General features: G+C 41.7%; 1 protein-coding gene across 5 annotated transcripts in view; it reads left to right on the forward strand.

The window, feature by feature from the left end:
• cadm1a (cell adhesion molecule 1a) overlaps positions 1-27,886 on the forward strand; it is a 352,880-nt gene that overhangs the window by 26,581 nt on the left and 298,413 nt on the right. The gene's annotated exons all lie outside the window — the stretch shown is intronic.

A 27,886-nucleotide genomic window follows, 5' to 3' on the forward strand; every position in this document is an offset into this window, starting at 1 on the left:
CTTCACATGCATGGTACTTAATGAACAAAAAGCAGGATGTAGGTCATACAGTAGTTATAGCCCCTTAGTGTCCAACATTACAGCCTCGCCTCCTCCATAATGTGTCTTTCAATGTGTTAATTCATTCTTTAATTTTTTCTTAAAAAGGTAAACATTTAACTCTATCTGCAGACAATGCCCGCTCCTAAAACAAAGGTCTTGTCAGTTGTAGTTCTGGATAAATATTCCATTAAAATTCACATTCTTCCAGCATGTTGCATCTGCATCACCTTTTGTTTTCCGTTCCCATTCTTCCCAGCAGCTAAAAAAAAAAAAGACCATCCAAACACCAAATCAAAATAAAAGCTGAAAACTCTCATTTGCTAATCAAACTTGGGACAAGAGGTAATTAATTCCTTGGAATCAGTCAATTAATTTGCATAATAAGAGGTACCATAATTATGACTTCTGCTACTCAAGCCCAAATTTGTAATTAGAGATTTAGACTGCATTACAGCAAGAAAGCCTGTTTTTTTGGGAGCTGGTTCAGAGAGGAGAATGAGAATCCGTAGCTCTGGGATGGAAACACTGGCAGAGCTGCATCGGAATAGAAGCCTTTTTTTTCCTCCACAGCTCTCCTTTAGCTCGGCCCTGAGGGGAAGGGCTGGGAGGACTGATCTTCTAATCTGTAAAGAACCAAGACCTCAGCTTTCAGGGGCCACAGTCTCTCTCAAGTCAACCTCTGTTCCTTGTCTTTTTCTTCCCCAGCTTATTTTTTTCCACATTTCCATTTGCAAGAAAATCCATAATTTTTTTCCAGTCGGCGCTGCTGACACGAGGAGGCAGGGGTGGAGCTGAAAGATGAAGGGTTGCATTAGTGTGGTGATATTAGCTCGCTGCTGCTTGCTCACTCAGCTGTGGGGCCCTGACAGGAAAAGAAAAAGGCAAAAAAAAAAGAAATGGAGGCAATGCAAAACATAAAAAAGGGAGGGAAATGTCACTGGGTGTTGTGAGGGGACTCCGATCGATGCCAGCTAATCATCCACTTTACTTTGCTGCATGAGGTCAATTAAAGGAGTCCAGTCATTTTGGAGGATATATGATGCTGGCTTACAAAGCAAACAAGGAGAGCTCTGCTGGTATTTTCTTTGGCATTGCTTTCTACATACAGTAAGAGACTATATGGCTTGTTTGGCTTCTTTACATCTTATTTTGCATATGCAAGAAAATCACATCTTTACAGTAGAAGGAATTTAAGGATAATTAGGCTTCATGTTTGAATGCAAATTGTGGTAAGAAATCAGTATTTTGGTGATCACAGCCTTTTAATAAATGTAAATAAATTCATTTTTCCTTCACCTCTCTTCTGCTGAGGGCAACATCAGCTTCCTGACTTTGATTTCTGACGCACTTGCAGTCTTCTTTATGCATTTAAGAAAATCTCCTCATTGCTTGGAGAACGGACGGGATCATTTCTTGCAGGGGAGTTTTGACTGTTTGTCAGCTCTGTCTTTGAATGAACAGCTGGGGTCAGCTGTGATTCTTCTATTTCAAGGGGGGAACCTGTGAACAATCCAGTGCAGTGTTTTTGGACGTGTATCTATCGACCCAGAAGATGTGGAATAAATCCATCCAGTCCTTCCTTTTTTACAACACAGAGAAAATTTCCCCTTTCAAATGTTCTGGATTCTGGTGGAAAATCCCCCCCCCCCCCCAAAAAAACTCTGCTCCCCGGTTTTCTCCACCTCCAGCCTAAAGTAAAACATTTGCACAGTCCCTCCCTTTTTATTCTTGTGTGCTAATGCTAATTATGCAATTTATAATTTAATGAAAAAGTCAAAACGCCAAAATGTTCCACAACAAAGCAATAAGTGAAGTCATGTTCGCTCCATCCATGACTCCACCCGACGCAAACGATGTCTTTCCATCTGTCCCTGATGTTTTACCATCATGAAATAAACAAATAGAAATCTCTCATCGATCTGTCAAGTGTCTTATCCACAGGAAGCCGATGTTTGGCTTTTAAATCTGCAAATTCTTATTGATTGGAGGAAACAGGGTTTATTTATGTTAGGACCTTAACCCAATGCAGGCATATCATATATAGGCCAAATGTCTCTCCCCCACCATGGCAATATTCATGAATGTGAGCTGCCGTGTCACTAAATTGTACTCGAGCTGTTGGTGACAGTAGCTTTGGGCCCGGGGGCTGTTGCTTCCTGCCAGGGTAGAAGGCATTGAGCTGACTTCCTCTGATAAAGTATTAACGGGTCGCTGGAATCAGCTGGAGTTGCATAACGGTTTCTCTGCATTCAGTCCGCTCACAGGGAGAGAAGCTGTGGGTGCAGAGCTCCCATTTCTTCAACTCTATATCCGTATGCATGCTATATGTCGAAATGTGTCCATTAAAAAACAAAAGCGTGCTGCGCGGCGATGCTGTGATTCCGTGCCAACGTTTGTGTCAGCAGGTTTGCGTGTGTGTGTGTGTGTGTGTGTGTGTGTGTGGTGTGTGTGTCGATGAGTGACTGTGTATGTAGCGCGCTCCAGCGCTCTCAGGGGCTGATGGGAACCTGTGCTAATTCAGGCATGCAACCTCTCTGAGCGGCCACCCCCAGCCCTTCATCCCTGTGCTTACATGGCCGTACTGCACACCGGGACGCAGGCCAGATTTTGCAAACAAGGCCCTGCAGCTCCGTAAGCCGATGCACATCATTCTGCTCGCACTGTGAAAAGAGCAATCTGGGATTTCTGACATTGATACAAGATTATTCATATTCATAAATACACAAGCCATTGCCAACAATATTGGCATTGCTTGAATTGATAAAAAACACATTTGAGTTTTGCTCTTGGCGTACTGGTACGAGCCGCGCTCTACCTATGTAGCTACCTTTATGATGAGTGTGAGGACGCACACGGTAGTTATGAGTGATCGAGATTAAACAGTTTCCCATTAAAAAAGAAAAAAGTGGGAAAAGAAGATTGCGCTACCGTTTCTGAGAAACTTTGATTCACCCTAAAAAATATTTGATTTCTTTGTGAAATGCAATCTTTGGAAAAAATTTTTTGAAAGATTGGAAGACTTACCTGACTTACTCTGGATGTTTCATAAATGGTATTATAATACCCAAACTAGAACAACATACATAAATACTAGAAATATTTTTGTATAAAACCTTTAGTTTTAAAACTGTTATTAATTGCATTGCTAATGTTCCCATACGAATAAACAGCCTCTCTGAAGTTTGAAAAGAAATTGCTTATTCAGATTGCAGCAGCGTTTCTCTTTTTTTCTCTGTCTGAAGGTCAAAGACAGCAGCAGATGCCAAAGGTAATGAACCATGAGAACACAGAGATGCTACAGAATTAGCTAAATCAGCAATGACAAAGTGTGTTTGGGCAGCTCTGTGAGCACCTTCAGAGAGCGTCTCAGCTCGCTTCACCTCGTTTGTCAGAAACGGACTCAAGGCCGGTGCAGCGTGTCGACATGCTTTATAAAGTGGAGTGGAACCCAATGTTGAGTAAGCCTGCGTGACTTTTCATGCGTGAATGCATGTGTGTGGGTGGGTGTTCAGAGGACTCTTTCACAGACAGATGTTTAAGCCTTAAAAAGTACTTCATAGCTTCTGTCCGTCTGCTTTGTTGGCTCGGATGAATCAGAATCCGCCGGCCTCGCTCTGACGTACTGAATGAAAAGCAGCGCTGTACAAAAGGTCAAAGATGGAGATTAGCTGATGGCCTTGGTTGTCAATAAGCTGTTGTGTTTGGGACACGTGTTGAGAGAGCTCCTCAGTCTCTGCAGGAGGAGCATGGCCAGTCCAAGGCGAGGATACAGGACACAAACACTTCTGTACAAACTTTGTGCTTCATTCACTCCACTGTCAACAAAAAGATGTTTCACCAAGAGCGAGGGCAGCCAGGGTCAGGGTGGAAAACCTACCTGACCATCTTGAAATGATCCACTGCTTGTTGCCTCTGGCAACAACCGTGTGTTTTTCACTGTACTGGCCTCTATAGAAAATAAGGTGCTTTTTTTAGAGAGATAAATGAATGGGAGTAAGGGTTAACTTTTTTGATCCAGAACTCTATACAGCTTTCCTTGACAGCATGAGTACCACTTATCTTTCTTTACTTTTTTATTTATTTTGCACCTATGAAACCGAGACAGATTCCTCTCATTTGTAAAAGTATTTGTGGTAAACACTTGATTCAGCTTCAGACGTTCTTGTACATTGGACCTGTGTGACTTTATAAGACTTGGTGCACTTTGCTGTGTTTCAGCAGTAACACACGAGATCCAGCCAAAGACAGAAAGACCGACACAAACAGAGGAAATACTTTTTTGTTTCATTGTGATGATCTGGGAGAGTTCTTTTAAAAAGAAGAGCAAACACAAGCAAAAAAAGAAAAAAACACAATGGTACAAAAGGAGAGGAGAGAGAGAACGAAACGAATGCAGAGGCAGGTTACATCCGAGGAACAACAGGCATCATGCGGATGACTGACAAAACAGCACGAGCAAACACAACCGAGGCCGAGTTTAAAGGGAGAAAAACAAGCAGTGAAACAGCACGGTGACTGTCAGGGTAGTTATTAAACCAGAGAGCAACAGCATGCATCTGGATTAATGCCTCTGATGGCAGCCTCAAAAACAGGAACAGATTAATTTGTCCAGTTGGAGTCTTACGCAACTCGTTCCAGTCTCGGCCCATTGAAGTGGAAGGAGGAAAAAAAAAAAAAAGCCCAGGGGACTTTAGGCTTTTGAGGACTTTATATGGAACAGACAGCCCAGATATATTCTGTGTGTGCAGCAGCTGAAAGCTTTTGTAAATAAATCTGTTCACATAGTCTTTAAATGGTTCTCTTTTGTTGCAAACTGACGATTCTAATTATAGTAGAAACCATAAAGAGGGAAAAGTATGTGATTTCACCCACACGTTTCTACATGCTTTTGAATATTGGTCATCGGAGGCTGTTCTGTGCATTGTAACAAAGCAGGCAACATGCTGCAGTGCAGTGGTGTGGGATGTAGGAGGCTGAATATTAAATGAACATATCCGTCAACATGTTTTGCATAATTATAGCCAAAGATGTATTCAATGTGAGAAGCAGACTCCCACATGTAAGGAATAGTTCCTGACCTGAAGACGAGGCGAGCAAACGGAGCGCTGAACTCTGGGGACTTAAATATGACTTTTTACTTCATGTGCTCATATTATCTTCAGTGCACAAAAGTCATGTTTTTTAAACCTTTTTTTTATTATATTGTGTCCAAGATGATCATCCTACAAGTAATATATGATTTTAACGTTTTTTAATCACTTTAAGTGCTGCTGCATATCTGCAGATTCAGTCTCATGTCTGACATCTGGAACCAATTTGAGAATTTCTTCAGATTTTTTAAAAATGTTTTTCATTTTGTTTGTGAGATAATAAAACACGTGATACAAAGAGAGTTGTATCACTTCTTCACAACTTCTCTGGGTTTTATAGAAGTCGGTGCTCCAACTCTCGTCTTCAGTGACAATCTACTTGTGTAATGATCATATAAAAGCACAGATGTTCCCTCTCAATACGCAGTTATATCGGCCTGTGTTTCTCATTTATAGACGTATTTGTTGTGAGCACTGCATCAATGAGAAGATGTTTACAATAAAAACAGAATGGTGTCGGCCAAAATGTTCAACTAAGGGCGAAAAAAGCAATCTTCAACCAATAGTCAAAGTCATGTTGGCTTTGTCCTCAAACCTCAAGACCAGTCAACTGGTTTTGATTGAAAATGATTCCCTTAGAACATCACTGGTTGGAACTGCAACTTTTACTGATTAAAACTGTTCAGGTCCACTAAAATAAGACTGATGGATTCGTCCAGAAAACCTGCTCACAGGAAGTTTTGTTTGTTGTCTGAGCTAGGTAGCTCCAACAGTGCCAAAAAGATGTTCTATGTCTGCTTTTACTCGGGCCATGAAGAATGTACGCACCATGAAAAAAAAGCTTTCAAGTGATGTATAACTATGGAAGAAGTTTATCCTCTTAATGGCCTCCTTTAGGAACGTGTCTCAGTACCTCTTCAGTGTTGAAAGCACGGCTCATAAATTGTATCTATACACTAAGTGACGAGGGAGCCCCTTGTGCTAAAATTCTGCAACCCAGAAAGTGTATTTTATGGAGAACAAAATGCAGCTTGTTTGCGCACCTTCAAACACTTTGAGCCCGGTGAGAGAATGATGGGGGTTAACAGCATATCTGCTGGGAACAGTATTACCTGAAGTCGGCTCCTTCACACCTTGAAAGGAGTCTTGTGCCCCACTACAGCCGACTGCGTACTTTCAAATGAGGTTTTTGGAAACTCAAATCTTCAATTAAGTACAACCACAGCCATGGTAATAGCTCTGGGAAAAAAACCACCTAACAACTCCCATCTGTTGACCTGTTAATATACTCTTGTACGTTCTTCAGAAAAGCTACTGAACAAATTGCAAGTCGTGAATGACGTGATTTTGAGAAATCCGAAATAAGATGGTTGGACCTCATATTGTTGAAAAGAACACTGGGTACCTGCTGGATGATGCACTCAGACTGAAATTGGAGTGATCATAAAACTCTGTGATTTTCATTATTTTTTCAACATTTCCTGTCTTGTAAATGTTATTCTTTCACCACAAAGCTCCCACTTTCTACATTGTGCTTTTTGTGTACAAAAGTAAACATGTTACTCCAATAAGAAGTTCTACTACCTGATGTGACCAACAGTGCATGTTGTCTCCCTCTGGTTTCCTTTGAACACAGTTCATATATTTCCATATACAAGGAACTTGTCTTGGTAAATTGGTGCAAAAAATAAGAAAAAAAAACAGTTAATATGCAAAATAAGGCTAGATAGCAAGTACTTAAATATAATAAAATATAAGAAGCAATTAACAATTAATAACATAGAAATGTATTTGAACTTAAAACCTGGGCCTGACAGAAATAAGATTTTTTGGGCCGATACCGATAAAGATGTTGGGGGGGGTCCGATACTGATATACGTCTGAAAGTTGCAAATTATACCTTTTTAAATTGGCTGTTCATATTCTATTGTCAGTGGGGCAGGTGTATCTATGCCGGTCACCAGTGCAGAGAACAGAAAAAGGGCAATAATTAATTGAATTTACAAAATGTCTGAAAAGCCCCTGGGCCCACTCTCCCAACCTTCTGTTATTTGACCTTTCAAACTTTTTCCAACACTGTTCTCTGGTTGTTTAAAATCAGTCCTCCAACGTAGTCTTTATTCCTATATTTTAGAAACGCTTTATAGGGACATGCATCACGTTAAGGTCACAGTTGGATGGCAGCATTCGAAGCAATCCCATCACTTAGCTCTTAATCTTTACTAAATTTGTTTAAGGGGTCAGATCACTTGGGGGTTAGCGGCTCCTTCAATGATCCAGCTGCTACTTTTGGTGCAGCCTGATTTCAGTTGTCAATGATAAACCAATCTGTGGGTTTTGAGAGCTGGGCCCTCTGCCAGGAAGCATCTTTGTGGTTTAACAGCTTTCCTGATCAGTACTCAGGCCAGAACTTACAGCTTTTTTAATTTTTTTTAACCTTTTTTTTTAAAGGTTTAGTCTGGATATAACAAAATCCCCCATTTAGAAATTGCATTTCTGCCTCTGTTCCACTTTCATGTTGATATTTAGCCCTTAAAGGTTATTATTGTTTCGAGTACATTTCCATGAATTATGTACTATCTCACAGACAGCTAACGGGCACACTGAATATCACAATGGATGCACTAATGGTATCAGAAACTGTTTGGACAGATACTGTAACTTTATTTTGGGAGGCTAATGTGACCACTTAGATTGCAGAGTTAACCTGGCAATAATGGATAATGGACCCACTCGAGTTTGTTTACCAGGACAGAAAGTGGCATAGCTCTCATTGCATAAACCTTGAATACTTAGTAATTGTGAAATCCAATTCACATCAACAATACACATTCCTTTTAGTGAAGGCCAGTTTGCAATCATTCCCAAACTAAATGTTCTGAAAATCAACCCCCCAAGAATCCTCCTGTTGTGGAAACATGGAGAAGTTAAAGTGTTTATTTTTTATGACCCATTTATGAGAGCCTCTTCTTCTTCTTCTACACCTTTCTTTCAAACTCCTGCCACTTCTGTAGATCGTCCCCAAATGCCTGACAAACAGGTAATCACAATAATCAATTTAAACTTAAGCCATAAAACAAAACTAAATCAACATCCTATAAATGTTGAAATTGTTTTACTTCATTTATGAACCTCACTTTGATCAAAGAGAATATATGCTGTGTGATTAGAGATTTATCTTTCTAGTACAGCCCATTCTTGGATGTGTTTTTAATTGCACTTTGTAATCTGTCCACAACTTTCCACAGTCTATTCTAAGAAAGAAAAGTAGAAAACGATGCCGCTGCAGCAAGTTGATCATCAGTACTCGTACTACAGTCATCAGGTCGATCCAGGAAGTTTTGGTGTCATGATTGCATGGAGTGGTTGAATTTACATGACTTTGCAATTTTGTTAATTACCTGCAACTTTCCTGCAAATTTGACCAATCCCCTTCACCCCCTTTCAAGGTGTTGAATATTTTACCAATTTCAAGATGTAATTTTTTTTTTTGTAGTTTTTAAAAAAAGGTACGTCAGTGGTACCGACTTTAATCAATGTTCTCTGCACTTTAAACCTTGATACGTCTTTATGCATCACAGTTGTTGTAACCTGGAACCTGTTTTGGTAAGGTGAGAAATAAGACTAAAAACAGAAAGCAAATTCCCTTGTTCCTGTGGTGTACAGTAAATCAGACCATTTAGGCAGCAATCATCTGGAGAAAAAGCCAGAGAAATCCTGCAGGAACTGAGTAACAGTCGCTGTAAACCTTTAGCTGTATCATAGAACGTCAAGAGTAAATTAATCCTAAGCATGTTGATTAAGATCACTTATGCTTTACAGGAGGTAAATCAGAACACTCACTGTGTAATCATCATGAAGCATTTTAAGAATCAATTAGATAAGAACTAAGGGCTCTCAGCAGCCTTTGAAGCAAACCTTTGGAGTGACTTAACGTGGCTATTATGTTTAAAACCTTAATAATAATTCACCATTTTCTAATCTTGTCATGTGAAACTGCATAATCAGACCATCTTTGCAAAAGTTCAATGCACCTGTAAACAAAATGAAGATGTTTTCACAGGAAACATGATTATGTGTTTGTGTGATTGAACGTCATAAATCACCTGGTAATACCCCCTGTCAACAGAAACTGAAGTAAATGGCTGATAATTGGGGCTTTTATGGCCCAGTCTCAGGCTGCCAAAAGTGCAGGAGCAGATTAAATTTGGAGAGTATGATTTGGAAACAATAAGCCGTAATTAGGAGAATGTCATTAGGCATTAGCGCACACTCACGGAGCAAATAAGAGCCAGATATGAAAATTCTATCAGTGGTGCGTTTTGAGAGTAAACTTGGAACCAAATTCTTCTGGTGCTGATATATTTGCCAATTAGACCATTTTTCATGATACCTTACTATCGGAAAGAGGCAAGCATAAATAGTTTGCATCAAGTCAGACAAATCTGCAATGATTTTAACCCTCGTTCGACCAACCCATAATAATCCATGATAATAATACATCCTCATGATATCATTACAGTTTGTGGAAGAACTTACATTCGGTTCATGTTGCGATGCCATGAGTGTTCCTTGACCATTTTATAAAATGAATGAGAGAGCACTAATGAGAATGCATTCCCATGATTTGATGAAGCTGGATGCTCAAAATTAGCATCCCAAGAGAGTATAAAGCACCTCATTCAAACTGTGGGAGAAATCATGACACACATGGGAAAGAACGAGTGGAGGAGGACCTTTGGTAGACTGAAGGAGGATCAGGAGGGGAAAGGTCTGAGAGGTCGGGCCTGGTGCTTTGTTTCCTTGCATGCTCCAGTTCCAGCCATCATCCCAGCTCTTTGTTTCAGCCTGAACACAAGGGGATGTCTGGCTCCTGGGCACTGTGTCCCGGGGCTGGAAACTCAAGGGGTCAGCGGATTTTCCAAACCGCTGCCTTACAGTGTGGCGAGGGGGGGGGAAGCTCCACTGTACACATTCAACAGGCGTGGAGTTCAGATTGAGCTGTCACGCTCAGACACTGCTGATGGCCAACAAGATGGCGGAATGAGCCACCATGCAGCGGTGGAAGAAGGGCTCTGATATGATGCTTCAGTAAATATACCCTAAACAGAAACACAAAAATGGTCCATAACAAGAGGAAATCGTTTTATTGGAATTCCTGCTTTGTTTCAGCTACAGAAGATTGACCGGATATATTTAGTTAGACTTCATAGACACACTTGTCATGCAGGGAAACGACTGCTGAGCTTTTGTTAAATTGGTCCTGAGATTTTGCGAGTGTTTTATTACCCATGTGTCTTACTCTCGGGTGTCACGAAATAAAAGACAAATCTGAGAGGTAATGCAATGATGAACTGCAGAGGAAATAGGACAAAGTAAAGTTCTCCCACAACTATTTATTCCATTTTAGATTTAGACCTAGATATAAAACGCTTGATCAAAAAGATACAAGTACCAGTTACTCTTCCTGATACAGATAAAACAACCCACAAGGTAACATGCCATCAAGCGTTTCCAGTCTCAGAATAGTTATTTGTGCACATAAACAAAAGTACCGGCTTGTTGACAATGGAGCAAAGTGTTCAAATGAATCGGCCAACTTGGAACAGTTGCTTTCAAATTCATCGTCTCCGAGTCCATCATTGTTACGAGACAGTCCGTGAGGATGGATGCGGTTTGAACAATCTGACTTTGTCACCAGATGCAGCATGGTAGCCGCAACCACGGCAATAAAGACCTTTTAGAAATCCATTGTTGTCACAGTGTGAGCTGTTTAGGTGACATTTGGGAGAAATACTGTGGAGGCTATTTTGAGCATCAGTCAGTGACGCTCCTCAGCATGCAGGAGGGAGGGAAGGTTTAAGTGAGCCGTCAGAATCTGAAAAACACCTTGGGGATATATGAGGAGAGTTTGTGAAGTTAATGTTCATTGTAGACTCCAACCATTCTTCAAATAAAGTTAGCCTGCTTTCACAAGCTGATCAACATTTAAAACATTGGTGGATTGATTTGAGCTCAACTAGCATTTATTAAACAACGACCCTTGTTTGGACATCAGTGAAGTCTTCATAATTCAAACAACATGACACCTTTAACTCCGCCAAAGAAGTGGGTCAATCAACATACGTTTCATGACTGCATGTTTTAAAATCATACAATCTCAGTTATTTAAAGAAACAGTAAGTTTAGAGACTACATGTATTTCATCAGACAGGTTTGTAACAGAGGAAATGTCCAATAAAAACAACCTTTGTGAATCTATTGAAGCTCTTCAGACAGTGTTTCAGGAGTTTCTTGAAGTTTTTGGTCAATTAAAACAAGATACCACTCCATGTTGGGACTTTCTTTTCTGTTGCCATGGTATCAACATAGGCATGAATATTGTTATCTTTGTATGGGGTTACAATCTACTTGTTATATTCTTTATTGACATCACATGATAATTAGACGACAACCCCCCAGCCCCGTGATAACATTTTTTAAAGATTTTTCAACACATGTATCCGAACAGCGACACTGATTAATTAATGGTGTGACATTGGAAAAGAAGCTTTAGCGCTGTAATGCAACATAGCTCTGGTTATTGGAGTTTAATTCTGGATCAGTATAAAAAGGATGACGTATAAAACGACCTCCTGCTGAAGTGTCTATATCCTGTTCTTACACCACATGAGATAATGTAGTGACATCATGAATGGACCCACCACAAAGGCTGCAACTCAAATCAAGTTAGTTTTTTAAATTGATTTAAACTAAAGGCAAAGTAAAGATAACGTGTTCTGCTGCTTCAAGCACAGGGTGAAGTGAAATATTTGGTAAAAAATTAGCTTACATATTGATTCCTATTGTTGTTTAAATGGTGATTTAATACAGTGGGATGGAAACACTTGTGTGGAATGCATGTGCGTTGAGTTGTCTTTTTATCGGCTTGTCGCAGTGGGACAGTTTTCGCACCAGTTAGTCCTCCCATCACGCCAACAAACACTGGTGCAGGCATCTTTCAAACGTCTTCCCTGAGGCTACGCTAACAGATGCGCTGATGCCGAGCTGCTTCGCTCGACGCTCATATTGTGACGGTCTGTGCAGAAACGTGCAGTTTGGAAAGATAAAAACACAGCCATCGACGTCTTGAAGAACAAACGGGGGACTCGTGTGTAAATGTTGGATGGTCCAAAAACAAAGACCCGTCAGGCCAGTCGTGACTGTTGGTGGAAAGTTGAGTTACACTTTTGGTTTTGACTGCTGTCCTCCCCATCACAGTATTGGCACAGAGCATCCATGTATTCTTTGCCAACATAGAATTCAAATCAAGTGCATAACAAGTGTATGTTGTACCCATCTGATAAACTCTGTTCCACCTACTGTATAGTGTGACTGAATGAGATTTTTAGATGGTGCAGACAGTGGTGAAAGTGATGTGTAATTCATGGTCCTATCAGGAGCCGTTATGTGTCCTTTGTGATTTCACCCCTGGGTGTACAATAATTCATACAGATTGCACAGACGTTGCCAACTGTCCTCTTGCCCCCTCTGTTTTTTCCCCTCTGATTGTTGGACACTCACAGGTTTTATAGATCGCTCCACTACACAACAAAGCCAAGGGTACGGCAGGGCCAGTCAAGTTAGCTCTCGTCATGGTATTCTTCAAACTGCTCTGGTTCGTGCCCAGTCTGACCCGGCTGCTCCATCCAAGACACTCAGACAGTCTCAGTGGCCGCCGCAGTGCTTCACTCCACTATTAACATTCTGATTGCTGTCTTGTTTCGTTTGCTTCGCCCAGCACTTTGTTTCCAAAAAAAAAAAAAAAGAGAGGGAGAGAGGGAGAGAGAGAGAGAGGCCTCGGTGCTGACCTTTACATTCACAGAAACGCTGCAATCATTCACAAATCACTCTACTAAGTGTAAAATATCCAAACTGTTTGATATTGCAGGCCGAATAAAACGACTCGCTCTTCTCTCCTGCAATTATAGGGAAAGGTCAGTGCCATAACTGATGTTGATTGTCCTACTTCACATTATCCAGTGTTTGGCCCATAAAATATCCGTATAGACAGTGTTGTATGACATTTAGTCTTTTTTTTAATTCTTTACACTAAAAGAAATGGTTTGTTTTTGTGATGGATGCCCAGTTTGGATTTCCACATTGAAGTGAATATTTAATGGTGCATTTGGCTCAGTTATTATCCAGACATTTATGAGTTTGAGGGATATTAGTGGGGCCCAGACCATGACAGGGAAAATTACCCTTACTTGTAATGTTGTGTTTCTTTGCAAATGTAGCCCATGAAATCAAGGAAAGAGGAGGGAATGAAAAACAAATTACATTTAGCCATGGCAAAAATATGGCATTCACCGAGGTCGACTAACCAGTGTTTCTTGCGTGCATGAAGGTCTCGGTTGTGGGTAAATAACACGTCCTTCTTGCATAAGAAAAATAAATCTCAGTTGAAGTAAAAAAGGCTTTTTGTGACGTTCCAGACCAGACCAGATGTCTGTACTGTATGCTGTTCAGGCTTTGCTTAGTGTAATATCATCTCCTTCATGTTGTGCCACATATGTATTCTCACAGTCTACTTCCTGTGTCAGGACAACTCAATTTCTGGACTCATTTCAACACCCACAGACTGCTGATGGCATGAAACGTCATGTGGCTCGCTGTCAATTTCTGTGGCCTTTCAGCGTGTTTGTTTTGTTCCTCCTTCCTGATATCACAGCTTTCAACATTCACAGCAGACACCTGTTGCTTCTGTTTGGCCACCCAGGGGTGGTGAGGTAGGTGGCGTCACCTGCTACAGTGACGTCAATGCCTAATCTCGGAATGATGGTGGCTGTCAGTCAAACTGTGGCGATAGAGACTCAGAATATTTCGAAGGCAGGCTGCCAAAAATAAGTGTCGAATCACCTTTGTGAGCGTTAAAGACTTGGTGGTGTCACCGCATCTTTCCTGTCTTTGAACACACGTGCTGAACTCAGAAGATGTAAAGATTTGTGTCGGCTGTGAAGTCGCTGGAAGATGACTTTGACCAGGTTTTACTGTGTAAAATGAAAGAAACGTTGACTTTCACAGCTGATTATATAGTTCCCCTGCTGAGCAAGAGAGACACGACCAGATAAGAATAGAACTGTATCGTCTGCATGGCAGAAGCAGAATGCCACACATCTGACTCAATGTTTTTGTGTCATTAGGTGTGTGTGTGTGTGTGTGTGTGTGTGTGTGTGTGTGTGTGTGTGTGTGTGTGTGTGTGTGTGTGTGTGTGTGTGTGTGTGTGTGTGTGTGTGTGTGTGTGTGTGTGTGTGTGTGTGTGTGTGTGTGTGTGTGTGTGTGTGTGTGTGTGTGTGTGTGTGTGTGTGTGTGTGTGTGTGTGTGTGTGTGTGTGTGTGTGTGTGTGTGTGTGTGTGTGTGTGTGTCCCATGCGAGTGTCTTAGTTTAAATAGTTTATTAATTTTTGCTCATATAAAAAAAGAGATTCTATTATTTTTAAACGTGGTTTTAAAACTTTTTATACTTCTCTTTAGCTCTGCAGGTAATATCCATTTATTCTTGTCCGTTAAACTTAGCTAAAAAAAAACCCAGGAGGATTTCACAAATGCTCCTGATCGGGCCACCTTTTCCATGTTTCTTAAGCTCTCCCAATCAGCTCACCTTTCACCTTGAGACGTGCTGAGGGGATGAAGAAGAGGTTGACAAAATGTCCCGTGTCATCATGAAACTTGATCACATAATTAACGTCTCGTCCTCTCATCAGAGAGCCGGTCTGTACAATAAGTGTCCATCACAATCCATGAGCACGGAAGTTGCCTGTGGCCTGTTGTCAGGCGGCTTTAAATAAGTTGCTGGAACATTCAGCCTGAACAAACTCTCCATGTGCATCCCCAGATTCATGAATATTCATGTGAAGCATGTGAAGTTGAGTGGTGTTTAGTTATTCACGGTGGAAAGACGAGAGATGTTTGTAAAGAAAAGAGAGATGCAGGTCATAACTGTTGAGGCTGGGGCGCTTTAACTAGACGGGTGGATTAATTCTCTTATCATTAGCAGTACACATAGTGGGAGTGACAGGAGCTCAGTCTTTCTTAAAGGTTACTTCTGCATTAAGTGAGCAAAGAATATAAAGAGCACTTAGAACTGAAATCTTTTTGGGATTTTGTGTTTAACATTCAGAGCTACTCCATTGTTCACTGTAGCTTCAAAATCCTGCCTGCCCTTTCAGGTCACACTGGCTCTGAAGAATCCATCAAAGTCATCTGCTGTCGGCTGACTTCATGTACATGTTTCTTTGAATCAATGTAATATCTCCTCTCATATTGAAGTGAACAGAAAACTTCCTTTTTCGACTCCATGTCTCACTCGTAGTTTTCAACACTGAGAGTGATCTTCAAATCTTATTTTGACCAACATTATAAATAATAGCAACAGTCATTACCTCTAGTGATCGGCCAGCCTGCTCATATCAGGACTGAAAACTATGAGCTGGTTGGCTCAGCGTTTTCTTCAGTCCTGCTGTTGCTTTGTTTCCTTCTTAAGAATTAAGCCAAGAAAAAAAAAACACGTCTTCATAAGTAACATGAACGGTGAATCACCAGAGCAGGTGTGGGGATCAAACAGTCCAAGCATGAGAATACCATCTCTTACGATGTAAAATATGGACCAACATAAACTATTAACAGAGTATTTGAAACAACTTCCAGTTCCCTTTTGAGTAACTTGTTCTCCAGAATATGGAAGTAGTCTCCTCAGAAATAAATATCTGTCCCGAGACGAATAAAAGCAAAACTCTCAGCTCGGTGCCTTTTGAGTAACGCTGTGACTGTCGCTGGTCCAGGAGTTTGGTTTTTGTCTTACTTAGTGACATAGTTAATTTGAATAGAAGCTGAGACATGTGACAGGCAGCAGCTGGGTGTTCTGCATTTGTTGGAGTTGCTGCTGAACTTGATCTGTGATAAACTGAAGATGACTCTCAGCTCGATCATTCTGCTTCTTGCAGTCGCACTGAGTGCTTTGTGCCTGGCTGCGAAGGTGTCTTCGGCGCGTGAGGGGGTAATTATGATGAAGTGATTGACGTTTCACCTGAGTGGGGCTTTGGCTGATGGCGTGTTCCATTCACCGATGTCCCCGCTAAAGTGAGGGCTCGATGGAGGCAGCTGAGAGATGCCATTAATGGATGCTGCAAAGGAAGAGTCATAGTGACAGATGTTGGTGTTGAAGCTGTCCATGAGGATCTCTGCTTAATCATCAGCCCCTGCAGGCTGCCTGAGATGGGGAGACACTGAGGGGGGGGGGGGGATTTCTTTTATGTTAAAGTTTGATTTTTCAACATCGACGCTTTGAATCTAACAGCAGTACACTTTCTCGTTCTGTACTGCATTTTAGGAGCCAATGTAAGATTCTACATGTTTTCCGACCAAATGGTTCTTGGGACTTTTTAATGAGCAGCTATCCTCTAGGGGATTCCCTGAAGGCTACACACCATGTGGACCTTTTTTATCGGTGTCACATTTTGGTGTGTTTGGGTTCAAACATTCAACATTTCAATCACATGCATTTTCTTCTTTCCCCACCAACCAGTTCATCAAAATGTTTTGTCTGTTTCTGGTCCAACACTGATCCTTTGACTTAAAGGCTTCACATGTACCCGATAATCTCATACACAGCTTACCTCGGATCATTTGTATTTGCCAATAACACTTGTTAGGTACATGTTCTTTATGGACTCTGTCAGACTTTTTGTACCTTATCTAGAACAGATGCTTGGGCCTCATTCTTTGTAGTATCCTGGCCCCGTCCCAGCATGTTTTTTTGTTTGTTTTGTTTTTACTGTTTTCATATATTCAAAGTAGATCTAATTTAAAGTCCCAGATGATATTGCTTTTAACAATTTCTGCCCCTGATCTTGTCACTGTTGGGCAGTGTGGTATATCGGGAATGGTCAGCATGGTCAGCAACACTTCCACGGCCATGCACATTTCACAGCATCTTAATATCAGACACTGCAGGATGCAACACAAAAAGCCAGTCACACCTTATCTTAGTACTCAAACTTGAAACAGTGTTGAGTGTTTGACCATGGTCGTGTTTGTGAGCACATGCAGGATTCTGCAGGAAAGAAATTGCCAACTGTGGACAGAAAATTAAACTCCCCGGGCGAATCTGCCTGCATTCTTACTTAGAGAATGAATATTTCATTTGGAGCTACCAGCAGCATATTGGGAATAGTCTGCAAAAAGAAATGCAAGGGAAAAGGCAGGGTGGTTCTATTTAAAGCTCTATAAACACGACCCTGATCGAGGCTGAGGCTACTGTGGGAAGAAGTTCCATGCACTAGAAGCTATTTTGACCAGATTTCCCTCCTGGGGGGGGGGGGGGGGGGGGGGGGGATTACATTCCTCCGTTGATCCCCCGATGATGGATTACAATCCTCAAGAAGAGAATGTTTTTGTTGACAATTTACTTCTCTTATGTGGAACATTATTCTTGTGTCGGAGATGAGAAACCATATATTTCCCAGCCAACCAAACAAACCGCTGCCATGACATTCTTTGCATTAAACGCACCATAATAGGAAATTCTTCAGATTCCACACCCGGAAACGTCGGTTCAGGAGTCGTCTTGAGGATTGCTGAGCCTATGAAAACAGTTTCATCATGTTTTCTGTGGCTCTTTAAGGACTTCTGTGCACTTTATGTTGAAGTGGTGAATGTAAATGTACAGTGTGATGGATGTGACTTTTTACCGGGCACTTAGGACGTTTGCAGAGGAATAGGTTTTTATTGCATTATGGGAAATTTAGGATGTTTTGTTTTTTCTTTTTGTGCTTGAATCCTAAGCCATTATAGAGATAAAAAGTTAGTCAAAGTCTCCTGCATCCATTTCCTTCCTAATCTGTTAATTCGTTTTTTTTTGTATGGCGCCAAATAAACATGATCTCATGACACTTTTCAGAGCAAATTGAGATTGTTGTCTTTGTGATTTTCTTTGGAGTTACTCGCCCCAAACCCAACCGTCTCCCAGTTATCATCCAGTTGATGGATGACAGTCTCACACCACATGAAGCCAAGACAGGTTGTGGGTCGTCTACAAGATATCTCGGCACGTCTAGCCAAACAGACTCCTACTTTACTAGTGTAGTGAAAGCTGCAGCCAAAGCAAGCGCTTCCTACCAGCAGTGTGAGATTATGTAGAAAGAAGCAGCATTAACCCTCCATCAACCAGCTCGAAGCAACAGTGACGAGAAGAAAAACAAGGGACCAAAGCTGCACTGCAGTGTACAGCACAGTCTGTTTTGAGCTTTACCTCGAGGGAGGAAAACAGATTGAAACCGTGAACAGTTCATTTCAACACTCTTTACATCTATGTTCAATTAAACGCATCTTATTGCTGTCTTGGCTTTCTGACTTCATGCAGTCACAAACCATGTTGCTGACATTTAAACTGTGTTCCTGAGACTTGACTCTTCCAAGTCCCCAGCATGCCGTGCAGCTCTCGCTATCACTATTAGCCGAGTCCAGTTGTTGATTCCAGCCCAAGCTAACGTTGATAAATGTGAAGGTTTGCGGCTGCACCGTCTGTCATGATGGCATCCATTACAAAGTCTAAACTAGATTAAAGTGTCCTTCTCTGGATAACAAACCTGAACAATAAAAAAAAACAACTGGTGCAACAACTGTTCAAGTTTAAAACACAAAGCCAGTGGAAAGAGCCGACCGACTTTTTAGGTTCAAAAGTGTCTCTTCTACAATGAATGGAGAATAATAGAATAGACAAATCTGCACTGTTAAATATCATCATCATGTCGATGGAAATAGAGGCGTGGAGTCTATTTAATAAGGTGTTAAACAGGAGTTAAACATTAAACACAATGATAATGACAATGTTTACATTAACATCCTGATATGAAGCTTATTAAGGCTTTCATTTTTCCCTGAACTCCTTCAATGTCACGCAACCAGCACACGTCTGCCTGTGAGTAGAATCCATGAGCACGCAGCATGCAATGTGTCCATAGTCCCCAACAGCGCTTCTTCTTAAATTGTTGTGGCATTTTTGTCAGCAATTATTTCCAAGCAGCGCACCATAAAATTACCATGAAAATGGCTTCAAACAACATGACACAATTTTTCTGTTGGTTTGACTTTTGTAAGAAAAGAAAAAAAAAAAGACGTCCTCACATTCGCTCGTGCTTTTACTTCCCTTGAATAAATAAAGAAACCCTTCCTTCCATTTGACGAAGCAGTCGGCAAATGAACCTGGATGAGTGGTGACAAGCCTGTACAGTGCAGGATGAACATCTGCGGCCCGACGTCACGCTCGGCTTTTCTCTCTCTCTCTCTCTTCCTCTTGATCACACCATTCACTAAACTACCTGTTCCTCTCCTGAATTATTGATTTAGTGGTTTCCTATCACAGTTTTTAAATCAGCTTTTTACTAGCAGTGTGTGTTGATGCTCGTTTTGTGTGACAGTTGCAAAAGAGAAGCATCTTGTAGCCACTCGAAAGAGGAAAAATAAAACAGGTGCAGATGTCTGCTTCTGTTTTTCACATCCAAACTTTGCATTTTCTCAAAGGCGCATTTGCGTCACGGTGATGTGTGGATTAGCGGGGAAATTAGCAGACTGCATGAGAATATTTTGCTATGGGGAAAGACATTTCCTTGCATTGAGAGATTAGTGTGCTACGTGCCTCAATCACTCACTCTTTGTCAGGATAAATATTCCCCGTGTCTGGAGGCCAGGCAGGCGGATGGAATCAGTGCTTCACGTTTTAAAAAAAAAAAAAAGATTTTTACCGTGCCCGAGATGCTGCTGGGTCTCGTACCAAGTCATTACCGTAACACTGTGGGGGGAAAAGTTATGCACAGAGACGACTTCCTGAGAGCACTCGCCGGGCCGACCGGACAAAGCCACTAGTGTGAGGGTTATTTCAGGTCGTTTGCTTTGCCTGCTTAGCATGGGAATCGTCACTTCAGCTTACTTTAACCGACTTAATTACCGTGACACCCTCCAGTCCCCTGGAATTTATCATCTTCATCCAAATCCAGGGAGTGCAACTAAAGCAATACCATCACTTGGGCCAAACCGATAGCTTATTGATTGGCAGCCTATATAGTAAAGAGACATGTCTGTGCTGTAATGGAGTGGGACTGTGGAGTTTGTCAGGGAAAAGGGAGCGGCTCCTGGTGCTTTTCTCTTCCTCTCTTCTTTTAAAAATCCAAGCTAAAGTTAATGAGAGGCAAAGGTTCCCCGCCACACATTTCTAATTGCCCTCATGTTGGCGTGTAAAATGGCCGAGAGCAGCAATTTATTGGCTAAATCAACATAAGAAGGAACGCGGTCAAGGACTGCCAAGCCGCTGAGGCCCACCAACAGCGAGCTTGATCATTAGTCTGCGACTTTTGATGACCTGGCATCCAGACGATTACAATGAAACTGTGCAGAGAGAGGTTCTGATGTGACCCGCAGCTACAGCCCGGTCCCAATGCAGTGATTAACTGCTCGGATAGCAGTTTCTTTATTGCCTATCTTTTATTCATGAATTCACTGATAAATATCTCCCAAATTTGGGTAGTTGATGATCATAACTTTGAAGAACTCACGTTTTTGGCGTATATTGTCAATATGTGGTCGTAAAGCTACTTTGAAGAGTTTTTTGCGTGGATCTCAAACAGACTGAAATGAATTTGAATGCCTCTATACGGCCTACAAAAACTTGGGAGACCATTAGCAACAACTTTGATTATTTCACTATATTTATATCCGATACCTGAAAGTGCTCCCATGGGGTAGGTGTCAGATGACGCAGCCTTTTATCAATGCAAAGAAAGCAGGTTGATCATTTTTGGACACAAAAACGAACACTATGAAAAGATCAAATCAGTGAAGCTATGGATTAGTCTCCAGGGGTCTGAAGCGGGAAAATGCCTTTGTTTTCTTGTATGGTTTATGAGTTCGGTGTGTGCATGTATAATGCCTTTATTTATGGGCACTTTATGTCTCGTCTCTAACTGGTGGTTGTTTTAACGTCACATGTGCAACACTTCCCTTTGTGTACACAGCCACATTGGATCCTTAAACAAAGGGGAATCCTCAAGTCGTGCAGATGCCTTTTAAATATGCGTCTTTGCTTATTGTTGGTTTAAACGCATCACATAATGAATATCATCATCTCAAAGGGCCACGCCGAGAATGCAAGTCTGCTTCTTTTTACAGCCAGCCACTGTAGAAATAAAAGTACCTCCAGCACTTCCCCCTTCATGAAATGTTTATACTTTTATGCTGTGACTGCCAACTAACTGCAGCACAAAATTAAGTGAAATTATACACAATCAAATGTGCACAGCTGGCTGGCAGTGGGGACTGAGGAAAGGGGTTGTGATAGGGCTGGCATGGAAAAATAGTACCAAAAAAAATGCTTGTTTTTTCTTCTTGGTTTTAAGATGTATCACACTTGGCAGGAGTAAAATGTCAGTCAGCTCTCAGTTCTGCTGTGCTTTTTTTTTTTTTACTTTAAGATGCATATTATAGGAGGAGCTGGTGATCATCTTTGTAAAAGACAGCCCTTTCTTCTGAAAACTATAAATGTGCCATTATTCACAAAATATCCAAATGACAGACCCGAGGCTTTACAGTTCTATGTGAAATGGAAATCTGAGTGGTGACCAAATCTGACAAACAGCCAGCCCACTTGAATGACTGCTGCCAAACATGTTTTAAAAATGCTCAGTCCATCAGAGTCTCTATGAGGACCAGCTCTTTGTCTAAGAGACTAATCTGCAGTCTGTGAGTCTGCAGAAGCTTTTTGGTTTTGTCTGGCATTATACAGGTGGTATTGATTCATGTAAAGGAAACAGATGCTAGTTGTCTTCAGTCTTCATGTGCCCTCCTGAACATTTCCCAGCAGGTGTCTCCCTGAAATCTTCTCGAGACTCCCGACAGCAGGAGACTAACGCTGTCAGACGGGAATGAGGAGGGTGTCTCAGGAGGCAGGAAATGAAGTCAAACGTCGTTGCAGAAATGGCGAAGAAGCAACGGAGTGTGACGCTATGATGTACATTTTTTGCCTTTTTCGATCAGTGTAGTGTCTCGCTGGAGCATACGGACCGCATCAACAAAAGAGCGGAGAAGAAAATTGTGCCGTCATGAAATCATAATGAAGTACAGTCATTTTGTGCATGGATATCACAGCAATGGCCCGTTGATGGCAGGATATAAACATCATCACCCCTCCAATTCGCCCGTGTTGAATCCTTCTGATTATTACCTGCTGCTTTCTTACATCAGCTTGTCCGAACTCGTGGATATGTACAAGAGAGCTGGCAGGAAAGATTCCAGGTTATGTTGGCGTCAGAATGTCTGCTGTTAGCATTCACACAGACAGCTCACCCTGGAAACTTCATAAAATGTTCAGGACGTTTGTATATGTGAAGGATCTCTTTGACAGCATTTCTGGGTCTATACACGTCTGTTACACCAAGTCTACTTCAGGGGCCTTTATTGGTTCAGGTAGGCTTTGCAAAGGTCTTAGTCTTCTTAATGTTTGGCTATTTAACAAGGAACTGGTTAAAGATCAATTTGAACAGACAACATTTTTGAAGCTTCTTTGAAGTTTGTCTTAGAAACATCCAAAACACATGGATGGATGTTACAGTTTCCCCAAGCATTACAGTGAGCTGCAGAGACAAATGTCACCCCCCACTCTCTCCTCCAATCATTTCCTTTCTGCCTTCAGCTGTCCCATCCAACAAAGGCAAAGGCCCAAATATACCTTTAGGCCTGCGTGGAGTCTTTCAATTGTGAATCAGAGCAAGGCAGTTTGAGTTCAAAATAGGTGATAATTGAATGAACCAATATCATACCACTAATGTGGTCAGGCTTCCCCCTTTTGTTAGTGCATCTACTTCAGGAAGGGCTGCAGAGACAAAGACAAAAGATATGGCGAAGCTTGGTAACCAATGGTAACATTTGTAGGAGCATTAATCACCAAGGTTTTTCTGTAATTTTACAAACCCCGAAAAATTGATGGATGGGTTTTTAACTTCTGAGTTTTTAATGAATGCCTGTCATGATTGTAGATGGAAATCGAGAGCAAGCATTCAATGACGAGCAAGGCCAATGAAAAGTATCCTCGTATCACAAAGTCTACATGTCAATGGCGAGAGCTGTTATCCTTAAATTGAAAAGACCAAATATGCATAATGTGGTGTATTGTCAGCGAGGCATATTCATTAAGCGACACAGCAGGGCAACAATAGATGAACAAGTCGAATTCAGACATTAGCACAACGGCAAACAATGGGTTTGTTGAGAAAAGGTAATGGAGCCGGCAAAATTGCATAAAGGATGGAGATAAAGGGGCACCGCGGTTAAAATGAAGACATTGAAGCCACCAGTGACAGAAGAAGAAATCCAGTTACACAGAAAGAGAGGGAGCAACAATTATGGAGATAACATGATTAATGGTGATGTTTTTGTTGGCTGTGACTGGACAAAAAAATAAATAAAAAAATTAATGTCGGACAAAAAAAAAAGCTTAAATCTCAAAGGCGCATTACTAGATTCAAACTGCTGCAGCAAATGTGCTATGACAAAGTGATGGCCAACATGGAGGCAAAAAAAATTCTAATTACACATCAAGAAATCATGGATGGCAAATTGCCGTTTGTTTGGAATGATTTTTGGGAAACTCGACAACAACATGATAATCACTCTGCTTATTACTTTGTTTCGGTCTCCAGACTGTTCATACTAGGCTGTAATCCCAAAGTCCATTTCTGATGTTAGGATAGACATTTATATTAAAGTTGTGGAGTGGACACTCGAGGGACTGCACTTTGGACGGCTGTGACTCGGTTGGTAGAGTCGTCGTCGCTCAACCAGAAGGTCGAGGGTTTGATCCCCCGCTCCTGTAACAATATGTCCGACGTGTCCTTGGGCAACACGCTTGAACCAGAATCGCTCCCGCTGCTTTGTCAGCGGCGTATGAATGGGATGGGAGTTACCTCTGATGGACTCACCCACACAGCAGCCTCTGCCATATACAGTGGGAAAGAGATGTGAGTAGTCAGACTAGAGAAGCGCGATGCAAGCTTCAGTCCATTTACCATTTTACTTTGTTGCTCTTCCACATTGGCTTGATTTTTATCACTGAAGGTTTCCACCTCATTTTAGAATCAAAATTCAAATCAGTTTCCACGGTTGGTTGTGTCACACCCTAGTTCCTAATGTCATGCGTTCATCTTGTAACCGAGGCTTTTACATCACATAATGGCTGTCTAAGTTGAAGCTGAAATTACCCACAGCACTGCCACTTGAATAATTTAGACAAACTTGACAGACCTTCCCTGAAGCCACTGAAGACATTTTTTAACTGTTTTCACAGTGCTATTCTCCATGACAGATGACTTGTGTCTTACATGGGAAATTGTTTCTGGCATAATCAGGGAGAGCTGTGAAAGTCTGCCCTTTTGACTAATGCACAATCTTTAACCTGCAGGTGAGTTGACTTCTAAACCTCTGATGAAAACATGGAAGTATGTTGGTGTTGTACCAAGTCCGTTCATTGTGGTGATGTCATTGCTTTGATTCCATGCTGCCATCAAACATTTTAAAATGAGGTTGGTCTTGTCTTGTCTTGTCTTTCTTGGACGACAGATCTCCAATAAATACAGCAATGCGAACAGAGACTACAACTCGTACCTCAAAAAGTGCACTTCAGAGACATGGCAGCAATAAGAACTTTAAACTGAATGCATGTTAAATAAAAGGAAATTCATTGGGTGATGTGAATCTACATCATGCATAACCAGTGTGAGCTTTCCAACATGTGAAAAATGAAACAGTGGAGTGGAATATAATAACAATAAAAGGGGAAATATGCAATAAGGCCAGGCTCTGAAATCCATCCACCATTCCTTTCCAGCCATTTTGTCGGGGCTCATGCTGAAGCAGCCACTCATGCATGTCTGCCCTAACACATCATTGCAGATCAAAGCATGGCTGGGTTATGTAAAGCTGAAGGGGCTAATAGAGTGACCACATCCAATACAAAATGTATTACGGTGCATTTGCTCCTGACAGGGATTGATGGGATATATTACCCAAAGAAATGGCGGAAAGGGGGGGGGGGGGGGGTTCTGCAACACAGGAATACTGGTTCCATTTTAGCTCCCATGCAGAAGACTTTCCTTGGGATACTTAAGAACATAAAGTGACTTGATTAAAGAGATGTGTAAGCCATAGGTAGAGATTTTCCTTTATTAAATTTAGAGCACAAGCAAGTAGTGGTGTCATGTTAACTCAATATTCATGAGGAGGATTTGAAAATCAAACTTTCAGGCTGCAGTCATGTAGAGCTTAATCAGGTTTGATGTTGGAAAGTTAAACCGACCACATCATGACTTCAAATATTGAAATCAAAGCTGGTGGACTAAATTGACATTTTTCTTTCTAACACCGTTGTTCGTGGATACTTGTGAACAAACCTTTGGTGACGACCACACAGCTTCAAATGACTCGAGCAGAATGAGCTTCAGGTAAATTAGTCCTAGATCACTGGCCCAACCATCATAACCACAGGACCAGGAGTTTTACCTGTGAATCAGGTAATAAGTCAATAGTTTACTTTCGGTAAGGAGAACATGAACCAATCAGACGCCAATTCATTTATTTCCAGTTCATTGATGTTCTTCTTCAGTCTTCTCAGTCAGCTTGTTCTGTCGTCCTCCTGATGTCTCTGCAACAAATCCTGGCTGCCTGCTTCTTGACTCTCAACTCTTCTGGTGAATTTCTTTTCCACAAATGTTGATTTTTGCCCGGCTTTTGGCGGGCGGGCCTACAATCCATGTCCAAGTGTATGATCCGAGTGGAGTGAGCGCGCGCTCGTGGGAGTGACAGAAGTGAAGCCGTTGCCGGCGGTTGCCTTTCAGCTATGACGAAACACGTGAGGGAGGGCACTCGTGAAAACGTGATGCTATCGCAGCAATTAACGAGGCGATCTCGCAAGGATCACTGAAACTGGCAGTGTCGCAGGATCCTGTGAAGTTACGAGTTGACGTTATGAATTATGTGTTAGGAAGAGCAGAAAGTGCAGTCAGCAGGCTCTGGGTGTGACTGAGTAGCTGTGGTGGTGGTCGTCGTCGTAGCGATCTCTGTGCTTTGTCATTTCTCCCTTCAGCTGTCCCATCCAACAAAGGCAAAGGCCCAAATATACCTTTTAGGCTGGCGTGCAGTCTTTATACTGTGAATCAAGGCGAGGTGGCCAGTTTGAGTTTAAAATATTGATTGAATGAATCAATATCATCCCACTAACATGGTCAGGCTTCCCCCCTATTTGTTAGTACATCCACTTCCTCTTATTTTCCATTGATGTCACATGGAAGTATCTCATGCATAGATGAGTTCATAAAACGGTTGTGAGTCACTGACATGTTCCCACCCTTCACAAAGTCTGCACCCTTGAAAAAGGCACTGTGTTTGACTTTGCCCTCACATGTCAGGCGGGCGGAGCCGGGCATCACTTCAGCTCAGGCAGGCAGCTCTCAGATTTCGGAGACTGGCATTTTGGACAAGGAGCAGAGGACATTATGGATTACCTAACATTTCATAACAAGCTGTCGGAGCAGGAAGCAGCCTTGTATGAGTCCGCTGCTGAGGGAATGCAGCAACGAGTGGCAGTTGTGATGATAAAAAGGGAGCCTGGGGGAGTCGTACAGAGTGAAGAGTATTTGTGACCCAGTTGCCCACTGGTGCCGGCAGGGACTGAGTCACTGCACTCACTGCAATGACTTTCACCTTGGCCCATGTTTGTTTGAGTGTTTTGCTGATGCCACTGTATAGTGCTGCTGTGTTTATGACAGCCGGGTCATTGGAACTGCCCTCAGTCATTAACCAACAGATACAGCAATTACTGACAGGAACATAGAGAGGCAAAGGCTGTAGGATAAGAGTCTCTCTGCTGCAGAAGTTCAGCGTCCGTCAAAGTCCGAGCAAGTCTGAAGGTTGTGCTGTTGAACTGAATATCAGCAAGAAAGGTATTAACACAATAGAAGCAATTTAAGTGTGAGTCACTTTTTTATCCTAACAGCTCTACAAGTGCCAAATCATGATGATGTCTTGATTCAAAGAAATACTGAGGAGGATTAGGGATTAGATTAGATTGAGGGATTAAACATTTTTTTTTGTTTTACTCCACCCTCAGCATTCTCTGATTTAAAGTTTGAACTCTGACCTTAATCTTAAACTTCAGACTTTAAACTCAGAATCCTGAAAACATCTCAGTACCCTGACTTCACAGTCCACCCTTTTATTACCTTAGTCCTAATACTCCTCCATAAAAAAAAAAAGACAAAATGGGAGCGCTAATAACGTAGCGTTTAGTGGCCGCGCCCCATGTGTGGAGGATGGAGTCGTCTGGGCAGGAGGCCTCCGTTTGTATCCAACTAATCTCTCGCTCTCGCTCTCGCTCTCTCTCTCTCACTGTCCTACCTCTAAAAAGAGGCATAAAAGTGAGTCACTGATTCTGCACAGCGACTTTCCTCAGGCAGCTTGTGATCGTCTGAGGAGGCTCTGATAAAAAAAAAGAAAAAGAAAAAGAAAGTTGAATCATACACACCAATATGATGATATTTTGCTTATTAATCATTCATGATGCTCCTCCAACACTTACAGGAACTGTACCGTTGCCAGGCAGCACAAACATTCTCTTCCACTTGCTTATTTTGTGTCTGACTGTACGTGACCACACACCAGCTACCTTGACTCATC

The sequence above is a fragment of the Symphodus melops genome, assembly GCF_947650265.1.
Source record: "Symphodus melops genome assembly, chromosome: 11".
In the NCBI taxonomy this organism is placed as follows: Eukaryota; Metazoa; Chordata; class Actinopteri; order Labriformes; family Labridae; genus Symphodus; species Symphodus melops.